This window comes from Lissotriton helveticus, chromosome 12 (genome assembly GCF_964261635.1).
Source record: "Lissotriton helveticus chromosome 12, aLisHel1.1, whole genome shotgun sequence".
Lineage (NCBI taxonomy): Eukaryota > Metazoa > Chordata > Amphibia > Caudata > Salamandridae > Lissotriton > Lissotriton helveticus.
Window position 1 is genome coordinate 290,707,618 of NC_136073.1, and position 14,321 is coordinate 290,721,938.

Below are 14,321 nucleotides of genomic sequence, written 5' to 3' on the forward strand. Positions count from 1 at the left end.
GGGTGGCAAGCGGGGTTGTGCCTTTTAGTAGAAATATTGACTGCATGCGATGATGAACAATGATGTGTGCGTTGGATAACCATACAGCGACGCAAGCTTAGTGCAGTGCAGGCCACTCGCAAGGGGTTGTGAGTCGGCACGCGTTGCAAATACACAGATAGTATTTGGCATATGGCGATGCAAGCAGGGGGAGTCCAGGCCACATGCGAAAGGCTTATTGAGTCAGCACACAGTAGTCTTAGCATTTTTCAGCTTGCGGTTGAGTGGCAAGTTGGGATATCTCAATTCAAGGTTCAGAGTTCTGTTAATTGGGGTTGCAAAATGCCAGCAAGGGGGCGTAACCAAAAGAGGAAAGATGGCGACCCTGACCTAGCGCAGTTATTAACACTAGTGTTGGCTAAACTGAGCAGAGAAGAAGAGAGCGAGGAGGAACAAGGGGGTCAGGTTCCAGTGCCAGACAGGGATCAGGTCCCAGAGCCGGAGGAAGGGTCTGCCGTCGCAGAACCATTGTCTCTCCCAAATCAGCATCCCCCCGGTGAAGAGGCCCAGGACGCAGCCGAGCAGGGAAAGGGGGGAGCGGAAAGGGTGAAAAGGGAAATAAGAAGGGCCAAGGGAGCAGGGAACCGGAGGAGCAGCCTCCTGCACCAACTGCCCCATTATACCCCCACAGCCAGAACCAGTGCACCCAGTACCTAGTGTACCCCAAAGCCAGTACCCAATGTACCTCCACAACCAGTACCTAATGTACTGCCACAGCCAGAACCAGAACAACCAGTAACTGTTGGGGGACGGGATGAGGTGGGCACAATATTGGCAGAAATTTGGGGAGCTTTGAAGGCCTCGGTGCCCGCGGCCAACCCCCAAATCCTATAGTGCCAGAGGAGACACCTGTCATAGCGCCAGCCCTACAGAACGGGTAAGGGGGAGGTTTACTGACACAGGCAGGTGTACTAGGTGGGGTAGTCCCCCCCTGCCCCAGGCCAACCGATGGTAGCAGTGGGAGAGGCAAGCCCCCACAGCTAGTATACCGGCTTCAGTAGCAACCCTTTCAGCGCAGTTGGCAGTGCCAGCGCTAGGGAATAAGACCGGTAGGGCAACATTGGCGCCATGGTCACCACCGTCAGACACGAGGAGTGCGCTCAGCGGGATTAGTAAACAGGTGGCTCTCTTGGGCAAAGCACAGGACAAAGGTATGAACACGGCCCTTCAGGCGGTGGGTCCAGTGGCCCCCGCCCAATCAGAGACAACAGGTAAGGCGGTTGAGAGCTCAAGCAAAGGCACAGACAGCGGGTCTGAGGCAATTGGGGGCCACGATACTGTGTTATTTAAGCATGGTAAATTGGCAGCGTATGTTCCTCTTGACACAAAGGAAAAGATTTGGAAGGGGTAATTAATTAATATATTCTCCTGAATCAGGCCAAAGAGGAGGGAAGTGGAGTCTAAAGGCAAAGACGGGAAAGAGGGTTCTTTCAAAGATAGGGAACCAAGAGTGGAGAATCAATTACTAATTGGATGGTTGGTTTCAATGTTTTTGCAAGAGTAATGTTAGAAAAGAAGCCTGAACTGGCAATACCTTTGATATGCTATGCAAATAAATTTCTGAAAGCGCATACAATGTACGTGGTATAGCCTGGCTTGATTATGATAGGGATTTGAGATGGACCAAGGTTGAGGACCCAGACATGGGGTGGGACCAGACAGAGGTGAATATATGGTTAGAAAGCGTAAATAACAAAGCACCCATGAAACAGCCCTTTCGCAGGCGAGAAAAAAGGGACTTGATGGGCTTTTAACCGAAAAACGTGTACTTGGCCAACCGGGACATGTAAGTTTAAGCACACCTGCGCGTTCTGTGGTCACCTCTCCAATCCCGAGTTTAAATGTATTAAAAAAGTCAAAAGAGAGAGGTAGGGAGCCCAAGCCATCCCAACAATAAGTTACCCACACCAGTAGAGATAGGGTGGCTGATTTTTTGGCTGAATCAGTACCCTGACAGGATGGCAGCCAGGGCATTGTATCAGGTGTTTTCCACAGGCTTCGCATTCCAGCACAGGGGTTGCCTCCTGTTGAGCATTGCAATAATCTATTATCAGCACGCATGCACCCCACAGTAGTGTTCCAGAAGGTCGGTAAAGAAAGGGCGTTGTGGTGGGTGGCTGGCCCATTCTCCACATCCCCATTACCAAGTTATGTGTGTTCACCACCGGGAGTGGTTCCTAAGAAGGAGCCAGGCCAGTACAGGATGATACATAACTTATCAACACCAAGGGGAGCCTTGGTGAATGATGCCATACACCCATCCTTGTGCTCTATGACATATTCTTCCTTATATATGGCATTACAGAAGCTGCGTGATTTAGGGCCCAACGCCTTTATTGCAAAAACAAACATTGAGTCAGCTTTCCGGCTCATGCCTGTGCACCCTGATGATTATCACTTGTTAGGTTTCCAACTGAATCATCAGTTTTACTATGACAGATGTATGCCAATGGGTTGTGCGGTGTTATGCAAGTACTTTGAGATATTTAATTCTATACTTCAGTGGCTGTTTACCTTCAGAACAGGACACAAAGACATTGTACATTACTTGGATGATTTATGGTCATGGGCCCCTCTGCATCGGGGAATGTGGGCATGCGTTGGGGAAACTAGTTGCCATGTTTGAAGAATTTGGAGTGCCATTGACTCCGGGTAAGACTGTGGGTCCGGCGACATGCATGCCTTTCCTAGGGATTGAGATTGACACAGTGTTGGGGGAATGCAGGTTACCAATGGACAAAGTCCAGGAATTCTCTCAAGCAATAGATTCAGCATTGGCAAGAGCTAAAGTCATGCTGCACCAACTCCAGTTCGGTTAGTTGAACTTTGCCTTACGGATCATTCCGATGGGGCGCCCCTTCTCACGGTCAATTGCACGGACGATGGTGGGGTTGACTCCAAAGCACCATCATGTGCGACTACAGGCAGATGTGGGGGAGGACCTGAGGGTGTGGTGCAGTTTCTTGAGAGATTTCAATGGTAAGGTGGTATGGCCAGCACCGACAACATCCAGTACGGACTTGGGCTTACTCACAGACTCAGCTGATAGCATAGGTTTTGGAGCAGTGTTGGGGACACACTGGTGCAGGGGAGATTGGCCGACAGCGTGGCACGAGAACGGGTTGACCAGGAACATAGCCTTTTTGGAGTTTTTTCCAATTGTGGTAGCAGTAACAATTTTGGCTGAATTCTTTGAGAACAAATCCTTGATTTTCTGGTCAGACAACATGGCAGTGGTGGAGGTTATTAATAGGCATGGGGCTGCATGTAAACATGTTTTGAGGCTGTTAAAACATTTAATTCTGGCCTGCTTGAGGTTGAATCTGCTGTTCAAAGCGGCACATATTCCAGGTGTAGAGAATCAGGCTGCTGACGCTTTGTCTCGCTCCAAGTTGCAGGATTTCCGGAGGTATCACCCACAGGTAGAGGATCAGATGACAGTGTTCCCAATATCTTTGTGGAGGATTGGAGCCTCACTTTAGCGGGACCGGTGGGTGCCTCATTGAGCAAACGCACCTGAATAACTTACCAGCAACATTTCAAGTCATACAGGATGTTTATTAAGCGTGCAGGTCTGGTGGGCCTCTTCTCTACAGGGGCTATATGCGGTTTCCTGCAAGCTTTAAAAGATCAGGGCAGGCCAGCCTCTTATGCTAGGGTGCATGTGACAGTGGTAGGATTCTTTGCTAAATTAGCAGGCGAGTGGGACCCAGGTGCTCAATTCATAGTCAGGAAAGCGCTGTCAGGATGGGCCAGGTTGGAAGGGGTCAGGAAGGATAGCAGAAGGCCGCTGGACGTGAAGACACTGGGTGACATTATTGGGCCCTTGCGGGCAGTATGCTGCTCATATTATGAGAGCATCTTATTTGGGGCTGCCTTTTCCCTAGCCTTTTATGGGGCTTTTCGATTAGAGGAGTTAGTGGCGGCCTCCAAGTCTGACCATTCAGGAGGGTTTCAGTGGCGTGACACCAAAGTAGTCCAGGGTGGGCTGGTGGTGGTATTAAGGAAATCTAAGACATACCCATTGGGGAAGGGGACCACGATTCGACTGAGCCCGGCACCGGGGGCAACAATATGCCCAGTAGCCAGGATGGAGGCATACTTGGCGATCCGTCCATTAGGGCATGGGCAGGCCCTCTTCATACATGAGCAGGGAGATTGCCTGTCACAATATCAATTCAGGGTCGTGTTTGGGCAGGCATTGGCGAGTCTGAGGTTGGATCCAACGGGTTATTCTTCACACTCATTCAGAATTGGGGTAGCGACTCTGGCAGCAGGCATCGGCCTACCGGCAGAGGCAGTGAAAAGGGTTGGGCGTTGGTCATCAGCTTGTTTCAAACACTGCGTGCGGCCCAAATTACTGTAGGATGACAAACAGATATGTTGGCATGATCATTCTGACTTTTCCATTTCTCTTCCCGTCATTAGTATGCCCTCAAAAGTGGTATGGGTGTTAGGACACCCGTTCGTACTGCGCACCACGGTCCGGTTGCAGCAGCAGCGAGTGTCAAAACCGCTGAGTTTGAAGGGGATGTGTTCCTATGGTGAGGCGTTGGGGGCCTGCAAATCTGGCAACTGCGGTGGCTAGTAGAGTAGACAAGAGCACACGAGGGACAGCAGTCCCCGGGTTTGGTTATCCTGCATTTACGCGGCAATGACATGGTGGACCTAGGGCGTCAGGCAATCAGAGAAGCGTTATTGACTGAGTTCGCCAGGCTGGGAAGGGCGTTCCCTCGGGCACAGATAGCCTGGTCTTGCATGATACCACACCGGACATGGGGCGCCGGAGTACGATCTCAAGCTTTATATGTATTATTGGGGTGTACACTGGACAGGGCCGCTTGTTCCATATACCACACAGACTCATCACAGGGGATCTGATGTTTCTCCATGACGGCCTACATTTGTCAGACATTGGAACAGATGTATGGACCAAAGGAATCTGGTCATCTGTGCAGAACTTTTTCAATGGTGGGCAGGGTGAATGACCTGTGGGCCCTGGTCCCGCTAAAGGTGGAAAAGAGGCCACAGAACATTGACTCACAGGGTTAACAGGAGTCCTCCTTACATTCTCCCTAGGCCAGCACTGAGGGGAGAGATGGTAAGCTCTCCGCAGGAAGAATGGGGACACCGGCTGGGGAGGCAAGGGTGCCAGGTCACGATCTAGGGCATGTGGCAGCGGCCCCTGGTTATTCCCTACGAGCCTCCTTGGCAGCCTGATGGTAGAGGGGTGGGCCCCATAAATGGCAGACAAGGACCAGAGGGCTGGGGCTCACCGCTCAAGCACGCAGATGGGTTGCACCTTTCGTGGTTCTCAGATTAGGAGATGCGAGCCAGAGGGCCCCTTGGTGCAGGAGCAAGTTGATATTGCAAAACCGGTCGTTATGATATTTGATTATGATTATGATTGTCGATATTAAAAGTGTAAATATTTGAATTTGTAAATGTAAAATATATAATTGCATTTTGTCATGTTTATGTGTGTTGATTGTAATTAAACATGGCTGTTTATACCAACACTCTTAAAGTATCAAGTATTGATTGTGGGATCTCATGAGGGCGGGGTGGGGAACATCCTAGGGGGTCCGGGCTCCATAATTCAATTCCTTCCTCAATGTGCCTTCCACCTTCATAAACTTTCTTGTTAATGACGAAATGTGTCCGACGCAGTCGCATTTCCTCATCTGGTACAGCTCCTCTTCTGGGGTTTATGTGGTTGGCTCATTTTGTGCTATCTGTCTATGCTCGTGGAAGGTTATATGTGGTGGGTGAACATGCAATGCATCTTCTTTAAATGTGTATAAGGTGGGTATTTGCCTTGGGTGCATAAGCCTATGGTTTGTTTTATTTTGAGCTGAAATATGCAGGAGTTTATATATATTGTTGTTGATCCTTTTTTTCTCCTATTCCAAAAACAAAACTTTTTGTCACATTTGAATGTCCTTTGTTGGTTAATACTAGTGGTAAATTGCAAACGTGGTGCTTGTGTGTATGTTGTGGTAAACATGCTTTTGGAAAGATTTTGATTTGACCATTCTTTGCTTCTTGGATGTGAGCCCCCTCGCCGCCATCGCACACAAACACAACCTCAACATCATCTCCTACGCCAACGACACCCAGCTGATACTCTCCCTCACCAAAGACCCAACCACCGCCAAAACCAACCTCCAGGAAGGAATGAAGTAAGTCCCGGATTGGTGAAGCTCAGCCGATTCAAACTGAACTCAGACAAAACGGAGGTCCTCATCCTCGGACAATCCCAATCCGCCTGAGACGACTCCTGGTGGCCCACTGCCCTGGGCACCACACCGTCACCCACGGACCATGCACACAACCTGGGATTCATCCTGGACTCCTCACTCACGATGACCAAACAAGTCAACGTCATCTCATCCCCCTGCGCATGCTCCGAAAGATCTTCCAGTGGATCCCCACAGAAACCAGAAAGACGGTCATGCAGGCCCTCGTCACCAGCCGACTGGACTACGGGAACGCCCAATACGCAGGAACCACAGCCATACTTCAGAAAAAACTGCAGCGGGGGCGTGGCTACGGCGGTGATGTGAGCGGACGCAACTCAAGCGAGCTCCGTCGCCCCGTTGCCCTAATGAGCGTTTCTAAGCATTTTTCGGGGGTTTCCTCTGTGTCCCTGATCCCCCGCCGATCCTCTGACAGTGTGGAGACTCGCCTGGTGGACGCTCCGGTGCAGAGGACACTGCCGGGGGCGACTGCAATCTTGGGGACCCGGCTGCCGGACTATCGCGGCCATCTTCCCGCCTCGCATCGGTCTTGCATCTCTGGCGGACGGCGCCCGGAACGAGAGGGCGCCTGGAGGCACAACCGGACGCTCCGAGGCGAACCCCGGCTGGGATTGATAGGTCGCGGGGCCTGCTGATAGCGGAGGCGGAGCCGACGCGGGCGGAGCGACTCCTAGAGGGGGACGCGGTACTGGCCCGGCTGCTGGACCTACGAGAGGACCCGGCTTTGGAGTGGCGGCAAGGCCGAGTCGGAGGTGAAGCGGACCCCGGCCACGCGACTGCGGAGCTACTGTCCCCTGGGAGGCTGACCTGGAGACCTGCACCTGGCAGACCCTCGCTGCCCCGATGCCTGGCGCCGTGGTGGTGCCCTGAACTGCCGCACTGGGAGTTGGCACGCTGGAGGGACCGCCCGCCATCTTGTCCTCCCGGACGGGAGCTTGCCCGCCATCTTGACCCTCCCCATCGGCGTCGGTGACCAAGGCGCCCGCCCCGGCGGGCTGTAGAGGCCATCAGCGAGTGCCCAGTAAGGGCGACCCTGCAGGAGCACCTGAGCGGGCCTTTGACCCCTGCCCCCCGACATCTGACCAACCCCTCGAGCACTCGCTGCCATCTTGCTGAGCCAGTGCTGGGAGAGCGAGTGGCCTGCGCCCCCCTTGCTGGTGGGGCCTCCGCGAGTGGCTGCCTGACCGCCCTGCGTCGCCTGCTGGAGATCGCACCCCTGCGGCCTAGAGGACCGGCCTGAGGCGGGGACGTGAGGCCTCTCAGAATCGTGAGTACTCCCCCATCTTCCGGAGGGACCTGGGGCCCAACTGCTTTTTTGGGGACACAACGGAGGTGGGGAGGCGACCCACACACCTGCCACTCCTGAGGGACGCTGCCTCTGGTGGGGAGCGAGAGCGCGGTGGCGTCCCGAACCCGGGGTGAGGTCTACCCCCAAGACACCGAGTGCTGACCAACTGACCACTGCGGTCACCCTGCGACCCCCAGGAAGAGAGGGCCTACGTATATCACTCCCTGGGAGACACTGGACGGCGTGAGGGGAGGCGCTTGATACGGGGGAGGTCGATTGGTGGTGTTCTGACCCTCCGCCGCACTACTATAGCACCAGGGGGGTGCGGAGCTAACGACGGCGTGCGACGCATTGGGTGGTGGAGCGCCACGCTCAAGATAGACCATGACCCGCGGAAGTGGAGGTAAGGCGGACCAGGCAACGTCGTCCAAGGGCACCTCGGTGGTTGCCATGTGGGGCAAGGCAGGAGCGGCAGCACCAACTGAAGAAGTGCCACCATCGGTCACTGACTCCCCGCCGGTGACACAAGCCTTCATGTCCTCCTTCATGATGGACCTAAAGTATGAAATAGGGTCCCTAAGATCGGAGGTGCAAACATGCGTTAAAGAACTACGCAAGGACGTGACGGAGCTGGGTGACAGGGTAGACGGTCTCGAGAAGCTGGTGGACACGCGCACTGAAGACTTGGAACAGCTGTGGCAGAGAGTGGCAACCCTGGAGGAGCAGAATATCGAACTTCAGATTAAGCAGGAGGACCTCGAAAATAGGGGACGCCGCAACAACCTCCGCATCCGGGGCGTGCCACTCGGAGAAGAAGGGACGGACACCATGGCCTACGTGGCGCAGCTCCTGCATGAGGTGAGGGGCAACAAGGAAGCCCCCCTGCCGCTTTTGGACCGGGCACACCGAATCTTCGGAGCGGGAGGCAAGATGGGTCTCCTCCCAGACATCATCACCCGAGTGCACTACTTCACGGAGAAGGAGGCCATTCTGAAGGCGGCGAGGGACCAACAGGATTTGCGATATGGAGCCCATAAGATCCAAATTTTCCAGGACCTGGCCCCTAACACACTGCACAGACGGAAAGTCTTCCGCCCGGTGACGGAGAAGCTGAGGGCCCTCGAAATCCCCTACCAGTGGGGACATCCCTTCGCTCTCATCTTTCGTTGGGAAGGCAAACGCAAAGTCATCCGCTCCTACAACGAGGCGGCGCAGCTGCTTAAGCTCTCGGAGTCCCCGGAACGCAGTCCCGCCCGCACCAACCGCCCAGAGAGGGCCCCGGCCCGGCCCGACTGGACCACAGTGAATCGACGCCGCCGCTCACCCCCGCTGGACGCAGGCTCCATGTCCCAGGCAAAGCAGGACATCATAGAACACATCCGCTCCCTTGAGCACGACAGCGAGGATCAAACCTTGGGGCCCCACACTCCGTGAATGGTCTCATTCTAACCCTTGCCACGCTAACTATGGACCCCCGGCGCCCCAGGCCCAGCGGAGTGAAGGATGCTGCACCCCATAGTAATGCGGCGGACATTTCTTGAAATCCAGAACCCCCCCGCGGAACGCTAGCTGACCCCTGCATGCCAGCGGCCCCTCTATGACTGCGCGTCCAGGCGCACCTTGTAGCGTACATCGCTGATGCCGGAGCCTGCCGCACCAACAGGTGAGGCAGACAGGGCGCTGCGGGGGGTCCCGACAAAGCACTGTTGGGAAGGGAATTGGTTCGGAAGGCGATGGTTTGCAGCTACCCCCCCGCGGACGCCCACGAAGTTCGGCTGCGGCGGCTGGAGGACCAGGGAATGATGTCTTTCCGCCGGGGCCCAATGCTGCCGACCTGGCTGTCCTGACACTACTCTCTCTTCACTGCCCCTATGCTACATACCCCCGAATCAACCCTGAGCAACGGGGCGGACGGGCCTCGGGGCACTTGAGACTACTTTCTCTGATAAAGACACCCCCACTTTGTCCCCAAGGAAGTGACATTCCTGAGACCATCCAAACCCTCGGGTAGAGGATGCCCGGAATCTGGGACATTGTACTACGGCCACGTTGGCCAGTTGTGGTTATACTCTCTCTATGTGTTCCCTCTTTTCTTACCTGTTCTATCCCTCCTACTTCTCGCTCGACCCTCCCCTTTAACTGGTTTCCCCTTCAGTTCGGCAGTGTGGCGGCCTGGAGACTGTCGATGGAGCCTGCATGGTCATGGTGGGTCGGGGTGGCTGGACCCCCTTGCTTGATGGGGTGGGGGCTGCCGGGTGGCGAGACGGCTTTACTCCCCTTGATCCCATGGTGATGAGTGTCCCTACACCTCTCAAAGTCCTGACGCTTAATGTCAAAGGACTTAACTCCCCCAACAAGCGGAAACAGGTGTGGCGCTATCTCCTGCAACATTCTCCTGACATTGTCTTCCTTCAGGAGACGCATCTCCTGCGGGGAGACACAGGCCGCATGGCACATCCCAGATACCCCATGCAGTTCTGGGCGTCAGCTGACACTAAAATGGCGGGGGTGGCCATTCTCTGCAGAGCGGGCTTTAGGCGGGGATCCACAAGACCCTACAAGAGTGGTGACGGACGCTTCCTTCGGGCCACGGTACAGATGGGTGGGACACAGTACACCCTGGGCAACATATATGCACCTAACCAGTCGCAGGACAAGTTTCTTCAGGCACTCCTAAGGGACCAGTTCCAAGCTGGCGAACCCCACACAATCCTAGGCGGGGACTTCAACCTGGTGTGGGACCCAGACATAGATCGTGGAGACAACACGTTTAGCGGCACGGGCGCAATGTCGGCCGCACTGAAAGAGCAGATCACGGACCTAGGGCTGGTGGATGCGTGGAGGTACCATAATCCAGGAGTCCGTGACTATACCTTCTACTCGCACTCCCACAGAACGTACTCGCGCATTGACCACCTTTTCACCTCTCTAGCCCTGGCGCGGGACACGCTGAAGGTCACCATCTCAGATATCTCGCTGTCGGACCATGCACATGTGGAGCTGCTGTTGCAGGACCCGTGGGCGTGCCCCCCCCGGGAGCGACGATGGCATCTCCCACCGAGCGTTCTCCGAGACCCGGAAGATGTTGATAGCATTCGGGAAGCCATAGACTCGTACTTCACTCTCAATGACATCCCGGAGACACCATTCCCGGTAGTGTGGGATGCCTTTAAGGCCACCATACGGGGGCATATCACTTCTCTGGCGATCGCGAGAAGGAGAGCGGCCTGTAAGCTGGAGGCTGATCTGGCAGGTGAGATCAAACAGGCGCAGGCGCACGACAGGGAACGGCCCTCGCTGGCGTCCAGAAGGAAACTGGCAAACCTCAGGGGACAACTTCGCCTCATACGCACTAACAAGGCAGAACACTCCCTCTTAGCGCTAAAACAGAAATACTACGAAGGGGGGATAAAGTAGGTAGACAACTGGCGAGACGGCTAAAGGCACGGATGGCTAGAGCTCACATCGCTAATCTGCGACATCAGGATGGTACGTGCGCAGTCACCGAGCGAGCCAAGCAGGACGCCTTTGTGGCCTACTATTCTTCCTTATATGCGGAGGAGCCTACATCAGCAGAGGCGCGGGCTGCTGTCCTCGCTGACTTTGACGGGACCCCCCTGTCGCCGCATCAAACGGCGGAGTTGGAAGAGCCCATACTTGAGGATGAGATCTCCTCGGCCCTTAAAGATCTTCCCATGGGGAAAACTCCGGGGCCCGATGGCCTGCCGCTCTCCTTCTATCGCACCTTCCAAACCCAGCTTCGCCCCCATCTGCTGAGATTGTTCCACTCCTTCTCAGACGCGGTGGGACCGTCCCCTGACATGGGAATGGCGGAAATCGCACTAATACCGAAGCCAGGGAAAGATCCTGCGCTGTGTGCTTCCTATCGGCCCATTGCCCTCCTGAACACTGACCTGAAGATATATACTAAGATCCTGGCTAAGCGACTAGACCCGTACATGCCAGGGTTGGTGAACCCGGATCAAGTGGGATTCATCCGCGACCGGCAGGGAGCCGACAACGTGCGCAGACTGGCCCACTTGGTGGGCAAAGTGCGACATTGGGATATCCCTGCTTGCCTTCTCTCGCTCGACGCAGAGAAGGCTTTCGACCGGGTGGACTGGACCTTCTTGAAAGAGACCCTCCGGAAGCTAGGCCTGGGCCCCAAAATGATAGCGTATGTTATGGCCCCGTACCTGGATCCACAGGCCAGGATCAGGATAAATGGCCAACTTACCCCGCCGTTGGCGATACACCGAGGCACGAGGCAGGGGTGCCCCCTCTCGCCACTCCTGTTTGCCCTGGCAGTAGAGCCCCTGGCGGCACTGATCAGACGTGACCCCAGAATACATGGAATAACCCTTGGGGGAGAGACAATAAGGTGGCGCTCTTTGCGGACGACCTGATTCTCACCCTTACACACCCTCGCACGTCTCTACCAGCGGTCCACGATGTACTCTGTCTGTATGAACGAGCGTCGGGCCTCAAAATAAACCACACCAAATCTTGGGCACTCAACCTCACAATGCCTACTGCGGACGTCCTCTCCCTGAAGGAGTCCGTACCCTATCGATGGGCGGAGAGCCATATTAGATACTTGGGCCTCGCCCTTACCCCCCACTTGGACTCCTGGTCCTCGGTAAACTGGGCAGAGTGTCGTAAAGCTGTGCTAGAGGACCTTAGGAAATGGAAACCGTTGATGATGTCCTGGCTGGGGCGTCTCAACGCAGTTAAAATGTCGATCCTCCCCCGAATTCTCTATGTATTCCAATGTCTACCCACCCCTATACCGCTTCACTGTATCCGGGCCCTCCAGCGGGAGATTACGTCCTTTATTTGGGGTGGGAAACGCCCTCGGTTCTCACAAAAGGTCCTCATGGAACCAAGAGACAGAGGAGGCCTGGCCTGTCCCAATTTGGTGCACTACTACTGGGCAGCACATCTCCGATTCGTGGTGGAATGGGGCGCACGCGAAAGCGATAAACACTGGTTCCACATGGACCGAGCGGTCACTGGATGTACAATATGGGACCTGCCTTGGCTTCCGCGAGCTGCACGCTCGAGAAGTGCGTACCTTGCAGTACCCACGAAAATGGTGCTTGACATCTGGGATAACATAGCCGTGTCTAGAGGTCTGACCACGTTCCCGTCCCCACACACCCCGATAGCGGGGAATCCGCAGTTCCCCCCGGCCCACCGGACTCGGGCGTTTGATAAATGGATTCAAGGGGACTGTAGAGTAGCTGGAGACCTATTTCTTGAGGGCATGCCCAAATCTTGGATGGATTGCAGGGAGGAATTTCGGGTGCCGCCGCAGGCTGCCATACAACACGTCCAGCTAAGCCACTGGACTGCCGGGGACGAAATGTACCAAGCGGCTACCCGAACATACACGCCCTTTGAGAAATTGGCGCGCTCCCTCGGGGGACTGAAGAGGCTGATCTCCCAGATATATTACATTCTGCAGCATCCTATATTGGCGCCTGCACACCCCTATCAGAGGCAATGGCAATTAGCGACAGGCGTAGACATTACCCCCTCTCAATGGAGCAGACTGTGGCGGGATATACCCAAGGTATACCGCAGCATTCCACAGAGGGAAAACGCCTACAAACTACTTACGCAATGGTACTATACCCCCCTACGCCTTAGTCAGATGTTCCCCACCGCCTCCCCGAAGTGCTGGAGATGTGAATCTGCGACTGGTGACTTCGTGCATATATGGTGGACGTGTCCGGCCCTTACTGTTTTCTGGAAGGAGGTGCTTAGCCATATCAAAGGGGTGTTGGGGTTCCCGCTGCCCGAGGAAGTGAGCGTGATCCTACTTGGCATACGTCCTGCTACGCTCAAGGCACTCACTCGTGGAGATTGGATTCTCACACTCCAAATGCTAGGTGCCGCTAGGCAACTCATTGCCCTGTACTGGAAGCGAGCGGAGGCACCTCCCATAGCCGCCTGGTTTGTGCGCCTTTGGCAGGTCCTAGCGATGGAGCTACTTACGGCGCGTCTACAGGCGCGAGATGTGCGCTTCAAGGCGGTTTGGGAGCCCTTGGTGCGTCATCTCTGTTCTGTGGAATATGCGCGACACATGCCCACTAGACTCCGCGCTCTGCACCTATTCGAGGACGCGCTTGTCCCTAGAGACCCGACCAGATTACATCCCTGATCACCTTACACACCGCGGCTGCGACCACACACACACACGCCCCCCTGCACCCTACCCCCCGCCATGCTGCCAATACCCGCCATTCCATCGAACCTCCCCCTCCTTCCCCCCCCCTCCGCTTTGTCTGTCCGTAGGCCTCTTTGACCTTCCTACTCTCTTTCTTCCTACTAGCCACCCTGGCGCCTATCTTCCCTTGAGATGGTTGTGCCCCCGTTGGGCTGTTAGAGATAGCTGGGCTACCTGCCCTCCACGCATCCTACTTGCCAAAGCGAATACACTCATGAGTATGGCAAGACTTTGACCACGGCACCCCTAAGCCATGCGGCCGGCCCTCCGAGGAGGGTTGTAGGCGAGGCGCTGTGTTAAAGCTTTTCCCCGATTGCACTGGCACAGAACTCGACGAGATACATCTTGCGCGGCCGGCCTCGGCAAGAGGTTGTAGGCTTAACGCTGTGTTCAAAAATAAAACAGATTTTAAATAAAAAAACTGCAGCGAAGATAGAACGCCTCCGCACGACTCATCCTCGACATCCCTCGCCACAGCCACATATCGGCCGACCTGAGTGAC